Here is a 15,000-nt window from a genome sequence, read left to right on the forward strand (position 1 = left end):
CACCAGGGCGGGCTCAAGATGGCACCCGCGTTCCTTTTTTTTCACTATCTTTCAAAACGGAAATTTTAAAATCTCATTTTTTTTTGCCTTTTTCTGGAAATTAGTGAAGGCAGCGCATCAAAGGTGCGCACCTCGCTGCCCACCACGGTGCGCAACGCCGGTGGGCACCCGGGAGTGCTTCGAAGTGTGCTCCAAGGTGCTGCGTGCACGTTGTCGGAGCCCGGTTTGCCCCGGGTGCGCACCTCGCGTGCACCTTCGTCGGGGTGGGCACCTTGGCTGGGTTTGCCCCGGCTGCGCTCCGAAGCGGGGTTATTGGAGCGCCGCCTCTTTTTTTGTCGGAGCGTTTGGTGGGGTTTCTCGCATTGGCTCTTCCGAGGCCCGGTTGCCACCCTGGCGCGCACGAAGTCGGAAGTAGGGTTAATTGCCCGGGTGCGCACCTTTGCCAGGGTGGGCACCTTACCTGGGCTGCGCACCAGGGCGGGCTCAAGATGGCACGCGCGTTCCGTTTTTTTCACTATCTTTCAAAACGGAAATTTTAAAATCTCCTTTTTTTTTTGCCTTTTCTGGAAATTAGTGAAGGCAGCGCATCAAAGGTGCGCACCTCGCTGCCCACCTTGGTGTGCTCTGAGGTGCGCACCCGGGAGCGCTACGAAGTGTGCTCCAAGGTGCGGCGTGCACGTTGTCGGAGCCCGGTTTGCCCCGGGTGCGCACCTCGCCTGCACCTTGGCCGGGGTGGGCACCTTGGCTGGGTTTGCCCAGGGTGCGCTCCGAAGCGGGGTTACTGGAGCGCCCCCTCTTTTTTTGTCAGAGCGTTTGGTGGGGTTTCTCGCATTGGCTCTTCCCAGGCCCGGTTGTTGGGTGCGCTCCCACCCTGGCGCGCGCGAAGTTGGAAGTTGGGTTAATTGCCCGGGCGCGCACCTTCGCCAGGGTGGGCACCTTGGTGCGCACACCTTGGCTGGGCTGCGCACCAGGGCGGGCTCAAGATGGCACCAGCATTCCCTTTTTCTCACTATCTTTCAAAACGGAAATTTTAAAATCTCGTTTTTTTTTTGCCTTTTATGGAAATTAGTGAAGGCATCGCATCAAAGGTGCGCACCTCGCTGCCCACCTTGGTGTGCTCCGAGGTGCCCACCACGGTGCGCAACGCCGGTGCGAACCCGGGAGCGCCCCGATGTGTGCTCCAAGGTGCGGCGTGCACGAAGTCGGACCCCGGTTTGCCCCGGGTGCGCACCTCGCGTGCACCTTGGTGCGCACACCTTGGCTGGGTTGCGCGGCCTGGTGGGCACCATGGTGCGCACCAAGGAGCGCTCCGAAGTGTGCTCCAAGGTGCGGCGTGCACGAAGTCGGAGCCCGGTTTGCCCCGGGTACGCACCTCGCGTGCACCTTCGCCGGGGTGGGCACCTCGGCTGGGTTGCGCGCCCTGGTGCGCACCAAGGAGCGCTCCGAAGTGTGCTCCAAGGTGCGGCGTGCACGAAGTCGGAGCCCGGTTTGCCCCGGGTGCGCACCTTCGCCGCGGTGCGCACCATGGCGTGCACGAAGTCGGAGCCCGGTTTGCCCCGGGTGCGCACCTCGCGTGCACCTTCGGCGGGGTTGCGCGCCCTGGTGGGCACCATGGTGCGCACCAAGGAGCGCTCCGAAGTGTGCTCCAAGGTGCGGCGTGCACGAAGTCGGAGCCCGGTTTGCCCCGGGTGCGCACCTCGCGTGCACCTTCGGCGGGGTTGCGCGCCCTGGTGGGCACCATGGTGCGCACCAAGGAGCGCTCCGAAGTGTGCTCCAAGGTGCGGCGTGCACGAAGTCGGAGCCCGGTTTGCCCCGGGTGCGCACCTCGCGTGCACCTTCGCCGCGGTGGGCACCATGGCGTGCACGAAGTCGGAGCCCGGTTTGCCCCGGGTGCGCACCTCGCGTGCACCTTCGCCGGGGTGGGCACCTCGGCTGGGTTGCGCGCCCTGGTGCGCACCAAGGAGCGCTCCGAAGTGTGCTCCAAGGTGCGGCGTGCACGAAGTCGGAGCCCGGTTTGCCCCGGGTGCGCACCTCGCGTGCACCTTCGCCAGGGTGGGCACCTCGGTGCGCACACCTTCTCAATGTTTTCTTGCCTTTTCTGGAAATTGGTGAAGGCAGCGCATCAAAGGTGCGCACCTCGGTGTGCTCCGAGGTGCGAACCCGAGAGCGCTCCGAGGTGCCCACGAAGTCGAAAGTCGGGTTAATTGCATTGTTTTCCCCGGGTGCGCTCCGAGGTGCGCAACATCGGCGCGCACCAAGGAGGGCTCCGAAGTGTGCTCCAAGGTGCGCACGATGGCGTGCACCTCTGGTGCGCACGATTCGGAGCTCGGTTTGACCGGGGTGCGCACACCTTGGCTGGGTTGCGCACCTTTTGTGCGCTCCAAGGTGCGCACGAAGTCGGAGCTCGGTTTGCCCCGGGTGCGCACCTTCGCCAGGGTGCGCACCTTGATGCGCACGCCTTGGCTGGGCTGCGCACCTTGGTGGGCGCCATGGTGCGCACCTTTCGTGCGCTCCAAGGTGCGCACGAAGTCGGAGCTCGGTTTGCCCCGGGTGCGCACCTTGGTGGGCGCCATGGTGCACTCCGAGGTGCCCAAGATTGGTGCGCACCAAGGAGCGCTCCGAAGTGCGCTCCAAGGTGCGCGCGAAGTCGAAAGTTGGGTTAATTGTCCGGTTTGCCTCGGGTGCGCACCTTGCGTGCACCTTCGCCAGGGTGGGCGCCTTGGTGCGCACACCTTGGCTGGGCTGCGCACACCTTGGCACCCGCGTTTCCTTCATTTTAAATTTTTTTTTTTTACAATCTCTCAAGTGGGAAATTCTATAATCTCAACTTTTTTTGCCTTTTCAGGAAACTTTTGAATGGAGCGCATCATTGGTGCGCTCCGAAGTGTGCTCCAAAGCTCTCTCCAGCTGCGTGCACCTGCCCCGGCCGCGCACCCGGCCCCGCCCAGCTTCGCTCACCTGTCCCGGGCGTCTGGTGCGGAACCTTAGAGTAAGAAACATCACCGTGCACCTTGGCCAACGTGCGCGACTCGACCGAGCGCGCACTGGCCGAGGTGCACACCGATTTCACCTGGGTGCGCGCGCAGCACCTCGGGCGCACCGGGGTGCGCGCACAACGCCCGGGTTGCACCGTGGCCTGTGTGCTCGGGGCGCCTCGGGTGCGCGCTCGGTGTCGCCCCCGCGCGCGCGGTAGTGCGGGCAGCGCACCCCGGCCCGGCCCGGCCCCGACGAGAACGCAAACGGGCAAAAGGTTTATTCAAATAGCATTGCGACGCCCGGCGAAAAACTAAAAAAGGGTGCAACACCGGGACTTCCCGGGAGGTCACCCATCCCAGTACTACTCCGGCCCAAGCGCGCTTAACTGCGGAGTTCTGATGGGATCCGGTGCACTAACGCTGGTATGATCGCACCCGTTATGAGCTTGTCGCAGTGTGTACTTAGCAAACCGCGACCCACGTGCGAATCCACCCCGGCCACCCACCCCCGTCGAGGTGCACACCCTCCCTCGCGAAGTGCGCCTCGTTCGCCAAGTGTGAGCCCTGCCCGGGTGCGCGCACCTTGCTAGGGCGTCGGGTGTGCACCCGGCCCGGCCTACGTGCGTGCACCTGGAGGGGGCGTCGTGTGCGTGCAGTGTCCCGTCTGCAACGCGGTGCCCACACACCACCTCGGGCGCAACGACCTGCGCTCACATGTGGGCCGAGTGCACCTTGGTGCATGTTCGGGGCGCCTCGGGTGCACGCTCGATCTTGCCCCGGTGCACCAAGGCGCTCGGTTTGCCCCGGGTGCGCACTTGGTGCAAGGTGGGCACCCAAAATAGGGATCAAGCACCAAAACACAAGTTTCGGGATGCAAAATGGGACCCAAGGACCACAAATGCGTTCCAAGACCCATGATGGGTCCACGAGAACAAAAATGTGTTCCGAGACTTAATAAACAAATATTGGGTTTTAGGAGAAGAAACATGCTCTGATGCCCAAAACGAGAATCGACCCCGAAAAGGCCACAGGCCAAAAGTGGGATGCGAGACAAAAAAAAATGGGACCCGAGGACCAAAATTGGGTTCCCAGGTCGAAGACAGGGCAACCGGACAAGAAACGACCTCTAAGGCTCGAAATGAGTCCCGACGACTAAAACTTGACAAGAAGCACCCATCAGGCACCCAACTCGACACCCATGGGATGCCGACCCACCCGGGCTTCCACCTAGCACACCTTGGCACCCACCCACCCTCGCACCCAACCTCGCACCCAACTTAGCACCTTTGAACCCACATTGGCACTCACCCTGACCCTGGCACCTTGGAACCCACATTGGCACTCACCTTGACCCTGGCACCCACCTTTGCACTCACCTTGGGACCCACCCTGGCTCCCACCTCGGCACCCACCCAGACACCCACCTTGGTTCCTTGGCACCCACCTTGGATCCTTGGCACCCACCCCGACACCCACCTTGGCACGCAACTTGGCTACTTGCCACCCACCTTGGCTCCTTGACGCCCACCCCGTGACCTACCCTGGCTAGGGTTGGTGCACACCCACCCTGGTGCCCACCTTGGCACCCACCCTATGACCCACCTTGGCACGCACCTTAGTACCCACCCCGTTACCCACCCTAGGACCCACCCCGTGACCCACCTTGGCCAGGGTGGGTGCACCCACCCTGGTGCCCACCTTGGCACCCACCCATCCTAGCACCCAGCCTGTGACCGGGCTTGGAACCCAACCTTGCACCCGCACCCGTCTTGGCCAGTGTGGGTGCGCACCCATCCTGGCACCCACGTTGTGACACACCCTTTAACCCACGCACCCTAGCACCCACGTTGGCACCCACCTTGGAACCCAACCTAGCAACTTGGCACCCACCCCGTGACCCACCTTGGCATCCACCATAGCAGTCGCCGACTTGGCACCCACCTCGGCACCCACCTTGACACTTGTGGACCCACCTTGCCACTCACCCTAGCATCGACCCATCCTAGCACCCACCCTGGCACCTTTGCACCCTAGCACTCACCCATCCTAGCACCTAACCTGTGACCCACCTTGACACTCACCCTCGCACCCACCTTGGAACCCAACCTAGCACCCACCCACCCTGACACCAACCCTAGCACCTACCCACCCTTGCACCCACCCTGTGACCCATCTTGGCACCCACCCATCCTACCACTCAACCTATCACCCACCTTCTCACCCACCTTGGCATCCACCTTAGCACCCACCCACACTGGCACCTTGGCACCCACCTCGGGCAAGGTGGGTGCACACCCACCCTGGCACCCAATTTAGAACCCACCGAGCATGTTACCCACCTTGGCACCCACATTGCAGCCCACCCTAGTACCCACCCTATGACCCACATTGGCATCCACACCCTAGCACCCAGGCACCTCGACACCCGCCTTGACACCCACCCTAGCACTGAACCTGTGACCCACCTTGGAACTCACCCTAGAACCCACCCACCCTGTGAACCACCTTGGCATCCACCTTAGCACCCACCCACCTTGGCACCCACTCTAGCACTCACCCATCCTAACACCCAACTTGTTACCCACCTTGGCACCCGCCCTCGCGTCCACCTTGAAACCCACCCTAGCACCCACCCACGCAGGAGCCCACCTTGGCACCCAACCTAACACCCACGCATCCTGGCACCCAACTTGTGACCCACCTTGGAACCCACCCTAGTACCCACCTTTGAACCCACTATATCACCAACCCACCTTGGCACCCACCCTATGACCCTCTTTGGAATCCACCCTAGCACGCACCCACCCTGGCACCCACCATGGAGCGCACCCTAGCACCCACCCACCTCGGCACGCACCTCAACACCCACCTTGGTGTGCGCACTGCGCCAACCTCTCAAAGACCCTATGTGGTGCGCTCCAAAGTGTACACCTTTGGTGCGCTCCAAGGTGCGCACCTTTGGTGCACACCGAGGTGCACACCAAAGTGTGCACCGAGGTGAGCACCAAAGTGCACTCCAGGGTGCACACCAAGGCGTGCACCTTTGGTGCGGTCAATGCAAACGAATTCGGAAGTTGGGGTCGATGTCCTAATCGCTGCTGCAGACTACACGTATGAGAATCGGACAAATAGCTTTATATAGGGGAGGTGTTGCGTTTGATGGGTCGACTCCCCTGGTTGTGTGCACTGCACCAACTTCAAAGACCCTGTCTTGTTTAAGAAGTCAAAAGTTGGGGTGGATGTCCTAATCATTGCTGCAGTCTACGCATGTATGAGAATCAGACAAATAGCTTATATAGGGGAGGTGTTGCATTCGGTGGGTTGACTCCCCTGGTTGTGCGCACTGCGCCAACCTCAAAGACCCCGCATAGCAGAAGAAGTCGGAAGTCGGATTTTGGTGAGCACCAAGGCGTGCACCTTTGGTGCGGTCAACGCAGACGAATTCAGAAGTTGGGGTGGATGTCCTAATCGTTGTTGCAGGCTACACATGTATGAGAATCAGACAAATAGCTTATATAGGGGAGGTGTTGGGTTTGATGGGTCAACTCCCTTGGTTGTGCGCATTACGCCAACCTCAAAGACCTTGTTTTCGTTAAGAAGTCAAAAGTTGGGGTCAATGTCCTAATGGCTCCTGCAGGCTACACATGTATGAGAATCGGACAAATAGCTTATATAGGGGAGGTGTTGGGTTTGATGGGTCGACTCCCCTGGTTGTGCGCATTACGTCAACCTCAAAGACCTTGTTTTCGTTAAGAAGTCAAAAGTTGGGGTCGATGTCCTAATTGCTCCTGTAGACTACACATGTATGAGAATCAGACAAATAGCTTATATAGGGGAGGTGTTGGGTTTGATGGGTTGACTCCCCTAGTTGTTCGCATTACACCAACCTCAAAGACCTTGTTTTCGTTTAGAAGCCGAAAGTTGGGGTCGATGTCCTAATTGCTCCTGCAGGCTACGCATGTATGAGAATCAGACAAATAGCTTATATAGGGGAGGTGTTGGGTTTGATGGGTCGACTCCCCTGGTTGTGCGCATTGCGCCAACCTCAAAGACCCTGCATTGCGGATGAAGTCGAAAGTCAGAGTTTGGTGTGCTACAAGGTGTGGTCGAAGGTGCTCACCTAGGTGTGCACCTTTGGAGCACAGGAAAAGTGCCCTCCAAAAGTGCGCACCTTTGGAGTGCACAAAAGTGCCCTCCAAAAGTGCGCACCTTTGGAGCGCAGAAAAGTGCCCTCCAAAAAGTGCCCTCCAAAAGTGCGCACCTTTGGAGCTCCAAAAAGTGCCCTCCAAAAGTGCGCACCTTTGGAGCGCAGAAAAGTGCCCTCCAAAAAGTGCCCTCCAAAAGTGCGCACCTTTGGAGCGCAGAAAAGTGCCCTCCAAAAGTGCGCACCTTTGGAGCGCAGAAAAGTGCCCTCCAAAAAGTGCCCTCCAAAAGTGCGCACCTTTGGAGCGCAGAAAAGTGCCCTCCAAAAAGTGCCCTCCAAAAGTGCGCACCTTTGGAGCGCAGAAAAGTGCCCTCCAAAAAGTGCCCTCCAAAAGTGCGCACCTTTGGAGCGCAGAAAAGTGCCCTCCAAAAAGTGCCCTCCAAAAGTGCGCACCTTTGGAGCGCAGAAAAGTGCCCTCCAAAAAGTGCCCTCCAAAAGTGCGCACCTTTGGAGCGCAGAAAAGTGCCCTCCAAAAGTGCGCACCTTTGGAGCGCACAAAAGTGCCCTCCAAAAGTGCGCACTTTTGGTGCGCACCAAGGCGCTGGTTCGGTCGTTGCAGGCGAGTTCGGAAGTTGGGGTCGATGTCCTGAGCGGAGGTGCAAACTACACAGGTGTCGGAATCGGACAAATAGCTTATATAGGGGAGGTGTATGCTTCGATGGGTCGACTCCCCAGGTTGAGCGCACCGCGCCAACCTCAAAGACCCTACGGTATGGATGAAGTCGGAAGTTGGGTCCGATGACCAATTCGATTAGTAGGTATGCTCATGAGGTCGGAATTTGGGTCCGATGACCTGCCATGTGCAGGAAGGCGAATGTTGACACTGTGCGTTGCAAGGTGCACACCAAGGCGCTGGTGCGGTCTTTTTAGTCGAGTTCGGAAGTTGGGGTCGATGTCCTGATCGGAGGTGCAAGCTACACAGGTGTGGGAATCGGACAAATAGCTTATATAGGGGAGGTGTATGCTTCGTTGGGTCGACTCCCCGGGTTGAGCGCACCGCGCCAACCTCAAAGACCCTACGGTATGGATGAAGTCGGAAGTTGGGTCCGATGACCGATTCGATATGTAGGCATACTCGCGAGGTCGGAATTTGGGTCCGATGACCTGCCACGTGCAGGAAGGCGAATGTTGGCACTGTGCGTTGCAAGGTGCGCACCAAGGCGCTGGTTCGGTCGTTGGAGGCGAGTTCGGAAGTTGGGGTCGATGTCTTGATCGGAGGTGCAAACTACACAGGTGTGGGAATCGGACAAATAGCTTATATAGGGGAGGTGTATGCTTCGTTGGGTCGACTCCCCGGGTTGAGCGCACCGCGCCAACCTCAAAGACCCTACGGTATGGATGAAGTCGGAAGTTGGGTCCGATGACCGATTCGATATGTAGGCATACTCGCGAGGTCGGAATTTGGGTCCGATGACCTGCCATGTGCAGGAAGGCGAATGTTGGGACTGTGCGTCGCAAGGTGCGCACCAAGGCGCTGGTGCCGTCGTTGCAGTCGAGTTCGGAAGTTGGGGTCGATGTCCTGGTCAGAGGTGCAAACTACACAGGTGTGGGAATCGGACAAATAGCTTATATAGGGGAGGTGTATGCTTCGATGGGTCGACTCCCTGGGTTGAGCGCACCGCGCCAACCTCAAAGACCCTACAGTATGGATGAAGTCGGAAGTTGGGTCCGATGACCGATTCGATACGTAGGCATATTGGCGAGGTCTGAATTTGTGTCCGATGACCTGCCATGCGCAGGAAGGCGGAATTTGGGTCCGATGACCGAGTTGATGGCGTGCCATGCGCAGAAAGGCGGAATTTGGGTCCGATGACCGAGTTGATGTTGATGGCCCGCCATGCACAGGAAGGCGGAATTTGGGTCCGATGACCGATTTGAAGGCGTGCCATACGCAAAAAGGCGGAGTTTGGGTCCGATGACCGAGTTGATATTGATGGCCCGCCATGCGCAGGAAGGCGGAATTTGGGTCCGATGACCTGACATACGCATGGAGTCCGACTCGGGGGCCGATGTTCGATTCGATGACTTGCATTGTGGGTAAAGTCGGAAGTTGTGGTCTTTGACCCGATTCGATGACCAGACTTCGGCTGCTTGAGAATCGGACAAATAACTTATATAGGGGAGGTAGTGTTCTCGAGCATCCTCCCCCCGTGCCCGTTTATGTCGATTGATGCTGGTGCTCGACTGGTTGGAGCGCTCGGATGCAAAAATCTTGCACCAGGATTTATCGATTGTGATGGACACGGCAAGTCTCCTGATTGCTATGCAGGAGCTCATCGTGAATCTCTATGCGGCCTTGGTATGGACTCGACCTGCGGAATGGTTCGGCAATGGTAGTCGCTCCAACACGTCCTTGCAATGGCCACAGAGGTGATTCGACTAGAGCTCCAGTCTAGCTTTTGGGTTGCTTGGCGGACTGGTATAGCCGCGATCGAGTTCCGGCCATGAACGTTTTAGATAGCTCTTGGGCTTTCTGGGACGGAAGTCGGAAGTTTGGGCTGTTGTCCGATTTGATGACCATTCTTCGGATGTGTGAGAATCGGACAAATAACTTATATAGGGGACTGTGTTGTCTCACGCAGCCCCCTCCGTGCCCCTCTATCTCGACCGATGTTGGTGCTTGAAAGGGTTGGGATCGCTCGGATTTATAAACGTGCACCACCATTTGTCGAGTGTGAGGGACGCGGCAGGTCTCCTAAATGCTATGCGGGCGCTCTCTGAGAATCTCTATCCGGCCTCGACACAGACTAGTCTTGCTGAATGGTTTGGCACTGGTAGTCGATCCAACACGTCGTTGTTGTGGCCGCCTAGGCGATTCGATTCGAGCCCCCGTCTAGCTTTTGGGTTGCTTGGCGGATTTTGCCCTATCCGCAAGTGAGCTCGGTCCCTAAACGTTCGAGAAACCCGATTGCTATGCGCCGACTCTCTTTCTTGCGAGCCTCCATCTAGCTTTTGGGTCTCTACGGAACGGAAGTCGGAATCTGGGACCGTTGTTTGATTCGACGAGGCAGACTACGGTTGTGCGAGAATCGGACAAATAACTTATATAGGGGAGGTGTTGACTGGAGCATTCTCCCCCGTGCCCCTCTAACTCGACCAATGCTGGCGCTCGAACGGTGGTAGCGCTCGGATTTTCATTGAGCGCCAGCATTGGTCGATTTAGAGGGGCATGCGAGATTCCCGAATGCTATGCGAGGGCTCTAACGGAAATGTCTATTGGTTTCGGTATGGATGCAATTGCGAGTGGTTCGGCAAAGGTAGTCGTTCCGATGCGTCCATGTCGTGGCCAAATCGATAATTCGATTTGAGCCCTCGTATAGCATTTGGGTCTCTCGATGTGATTCCGCATTCCAGTCCCTTTGGGCACTGCTTGAGCCGCATCCCAGGGGGTTCCCTTCCCAATAATCTGCCTCGCAACCCGATTGCTATGCGGTGAGGCTCCTCGGCCGCCTCGGAACTATCTGTGTATCAGACGCATCGCGGGATAAGGGGTTGGCAACGGTAGTCGCCCCAAGCGCGTCCGATGCTTGGACCATTCCGAGGCGGCCCTGAAGCCTCTTCCGTCTAGCCGTTGGGTCCTTCTCGCCGCATCCCTCGCCTCGCACCCCGATTGCTATGCGGTGAGGCTCCTCGGCCGCCTCGGAACTATCTGTGTATCGGACGCGTCGCGGGATAAGGGGTTGTCACTGGTAGTCGCCCCAAGCGCGTCCGATGCTTGGACCATTCCGAGGCGGCCCTGAAGCCTCTTCCGTCTAGCCGTTGGGTCCTTCTCGCCGCATCCCTCGCCTCGCACCCCGATTGCTATGCGGTGAGGCTCCTCGGCCGCCTCGGAACTATCTGTGTATCGGACGCGTCGCGGGATAAGGGGTTGTCATTGGTAGTCGCCCCAAGCGCGTCCGATGCTTGGACCATTCCGAGGCGGCCCTGAAGCCTCTTCCGTCTAGCCGTTGGGTCCTTCTCGCCGCATCCCTCGCCTCGCACCCCGATTGCTATGCGGTGAGGCTCCTCGGCCGCCTTGGAACTATCTGTGTATCGGACGCGTCGCGGGATAAGGGGTTGTCACTGGTAGTCGCCCCAAGCGCGTCCGATGCTTAGACCATTCCGAGGCGGACCCGAAGCCTCTTCCGTCTAGCCGTTGGGTCCTTCTCGCCGCATCCTTCGCCTCGCACCCCGATTGCTATGCGGTGAGGCTCCTCGGCCGCCTCGGAACTATCTGTGTATCGGACGCGTCGCGGGATAAGGGGTTGTCACTGGTAGTCGCCCCAAGCGCGTCCGATGCTTGGACCATTCCGAGGCGGACCCGAAGCCTCTTCCGTCTAGCCGTTGGGTCCTTCTCGCCGCATCCCTCGCCTCGCACCCCGATTGCTATGCGGTGAGGCTCCTCGGCCGCCTTGGAACTATCTGTGTATCGGACGCGTCGCGGGATAAGGGGTTGTCACTGGTAGTCGCCCCAAGCGCGTCCGATGCTTGGACCATTCCGAGGCGGACCCGAAGCCTCTTCCGTCTAGCCGTTGGGTCCTTCTCGCCGCATCCCTCGCCTCGCACCCCGATTGCTATGCGGTGAGGCTCCTCGGCCGCCTTGGAACTATCTGTGTATCGGACGCGTCGCGGGATAAGGGGTTGTCACTGGTAGTCGCCCCAAGCGCGTCCGATGCTTGGACCATTCCGAGGCGGACCCGAAGCCTCTTCCGTCTAGCCGTTGGGTCCTTCTCGCCGCATCCCTCGCCTCGCACCCCGATTGCTATGCGGTGAGGCTCCTCGGCCGCCTTGGAACTATCTGTGTATCGGACGCGTCGCGGGATAAGGGGTTGTCACTGGTAGTCGCCCCAAGCGCGTCCGATGCTTGGACCATTCCGAGGCGGCCCCGAAGCCTCTTCCGTGTAGCCGTTGGGTCCTTCTCGCCGCATCCCTCGCCTCGCACCCCGATTGCTATGCGGTGAGGCTCCTCGGCCGCCTTGGAACTATCTGTGTATCGGACGCGTCGCGGGATAAGGGGTTGTCACTGGTAGTCGCCCCAAGCGCGTCCGATGCTTGGACCATTCCGAGGCGGCCCCGAAGCCTCTTCCGTGTAGCCGTTGGGTCCTTCTCGCCGCATCCCTCGCCTCGCACCCCGATTGCTATGCGGTGAGGCTCCTCGGCCGCCTTGGAACTATCTGTGTATCGGACGCGTCGCGGGATAAGGGGTTGTCACTGGTAGTCGCCCCAAGCGCGTCCGATGCTTGGACCATTCCGAGGCGGACCTGAAGCCTCTTCCCTCTAGCCGTTGGGGCTTTCTCGCCGCATCCCTCGCCTCGCACCCTGATTGCTATGCTGTGAGGCTCCTCGGCCGCCTTGGAACTATCTGTGTATCGGACGCATCGCGGGATAAGGGGTTGGCAGTGGTAGTCGCCCCAAGCGCATCCGATGCTTGGACCATTCCGAGGCGGCCCTGCAGCCTCTTCCGTCTAGCCGTTGGGGCCATCTCGCCGCATCCCCCACCTCGCACCACGATTGCTATGCGGTGAGGCTCCTTGGCCGCCTCGGAACTATCTGTGTATCGGACGCATCGCGGGATAAGGGGTTGTCACTGGTAGTCGCCCCAAGCGCGTCCGATGCTTGGACTATTCCGAGGCGGCCCTGCAGCCTCTTCCGTCTAGCCGTTGGGGCCATCTCGCTGCATCCCCCACCTCCTCGGCCGCCTCGGAACTATCTGTGTATCGGACGCATCGCGGGATAAGGGGTTGGCAGTGGTAGTCGCCCCAAGCGCGTCCGATGCTTGGACTATTCCGAGGCAGCCCTGCAGCCTCTTCCGTCTAGCCTTTGGGGCCATCTCGCCGCATCCCTCGCCTCGCACCCCGATTGCTATGCGGTGAGGCTCCTCGGCCGCCTGGGAACTATCTTCGTATCGAACGCATCGCGGGATAAGGGGTTGTCACTGGTAGTCGCCCCAAGCGCGTCCGATGCTTGGACTATTCCGAGGCGGCCCTGTGGCCTCTTCCGTCTAGCCGTTGGGGCCATCTCGCCGCATCCCCCACCTCGCACCCCGATTGCTATGCGGTGAGGCTCTTCGGCCGCCTTGGAACTATCTTCGTATCGGACGCATTGCGGGATAAGGGGTTGTCACTGGTAGTGGCCCCAAGCGCGTCCGATGCTTGGACTATTCCGAGGCGGCCCTGCAGCCTCTTCCGTCTAGCCGTTGGGGCCATCTCGCCGCATCCCCCACCTCGCACCCCGATTGCTATGCGGTGAGGCTCCTCGGCCGCCTTGGAACTATCTTCGTATCGGACGCATCGCGGGATAAGGGGTTGTCACTGGTAGTCGCCCCAAGCGCGTCCGATGCTTGGACTATTCCGACGCGGCCCTGTGGCCTCTTCCGTCTAGCCGTTGGGGCCATCTCGCCGCATCCCCCACCTCGCACCCCGATTGCTATGCGGTGAGGCTCCTCGGCCGCCTTGGAACCATCTTCGTATCGGACGCATCGCGGGATAGGGGGCTGTCACTGGTAGTCGCCCCAAGCGTGTCCGATGCTTGGACCATTCCTAGGCGGCCCTGAAGCCTCTTCCGTCTAGCCGTTGGGGCCTTCCCGCCCCATCCCTCGCCTCGCACCCCCGATTGCTATGCGGTGAGGCTCCTCGGCCGCCTTGGAACCATCTGTGTATCGGACGCATCGCGGGATAAGGGGTTGGCACTGGCAGTCGCCCCAAGCGCGTCCGATGCTTGGACCATTCCGAGGTGGCCCTGAAGCCTCTTCCGTCTAGCCGTTGGGGCCTTCCCGCCCCATCCCTCGCCTCGCACCCCGATTGATATGCGGTGAGGCTCCTCGGCCGCCTTGGAACTATCTGTGTATCGGACGCATCGCGGGATAAGGGGTTGGCACTGGTAGTCGTCCCAATCGCATCCGATGCTTGGACCATTCCGAGGCGGCCCTGCAGCCTCTTCCGTTTAGCCGTCGGGGCCTTCCCGCCGCATCCCTCGCCTCGCATCCCGATTCCTATGCGGTGAGTCTTCTCGGCCGCCGCGGAACTATACCTGTTATTGCTACTGCATCCTTCGGCTGGTAACCTCCTCTGCCGCCTTGGAACGTTCTCTTTGTCGGACGCGTCGCGGGATAAGGGGTTGGCACTGGTAGTCGCCCCAAGCGCGCCCGATGCATAGACCGCTCCGAGTCGACCTTGCTTTCAGCCTCTCACATGCATAGACCTCTCTGAGTCGACCCTGCAGCCTCTCACGTTTAGCCTTTGGAATCTCGCCTCACAACATGATTGCTATCCTTGATGCATCCCTTGCCTCGAGCCCTGATTGCTTTCTTGGCTGCATCCCTCCTCTCCTCACAGCCCGGTTGTCATCACTGCTTCATCCGTCGCTTCATGCATTCTGGCTGCTGGGCCCTTCCCACCGCACACCTCGATTGCTATCTCTTCTGCATCACACACCCCGATTGCTATCTCTGCTACATCCCTCGGCTCTCACTTCTGCATCCTTCGCCTCACACCTCGATTGCTATCAATGCTGCATCCGTAACCTCACACCCCGATTGCTATGCGGGGAGGCTCCTTGGCCGCCTTGGAAATTTCTGTGTGTCGGACGCACCGCGGGATAAGGGGTTGGCACTGGTAGTCGCCCCAAGTGCGCCCGATTCTTAGACCGCTTCGAGGTGACCTCGTAGCCTCTTTCGTCCAGGCTTCCTGCCTTCAACGCCCTTTTTACACCTCGATTGCTATGCGCGGGCTCGTTGGCGTCTATCACCTCTCTGCGAAGAGTGGCACGATGATTGTTGGGGTAAATCGTAGCAGTCCGATCTCTGGCCTTGGGCCATTGTGAGGGCTGATCGATTTCCTGTGC

At 59.5% G+C, this 15,000-nt stretch overlaps 1 non-coding gene across 1 annotated transcript; it reads right to left on the reverse strand.

The window, feature by feature from the left end:
- Positions 1-3,293: 3,293 nt before the first annotated feature.
- On the reverse strand, positions 3,294-3,412 carry LOC131873093 (5S ribosomal RNA). Its single transcript, XR_009371129.1, has one exon. It is a non-coding gene; the product is annotated as a 5S ribosomal RNA (ribosomal RNA).
- Positions 3,413-15,000: the final 11,588 nt, after the last annotated feature.

This window comes from Cryptomeria japonica, unplaced genomic scaffold (genome assembly GCF_030272615.1).
Source record: "Cryptomeria japonica unplaced genomic scaffold, Sugi_1.0 HiC_scaffold_1048, whole genome shotgun sequence".
Classification (NCBI taxonomy): Eukaryota; Viridiplantae; Streptophyta; class Pinopsida; order Cupressales; family Cupressaceae; genus Cryptomeria; species Cryptomeria japonica.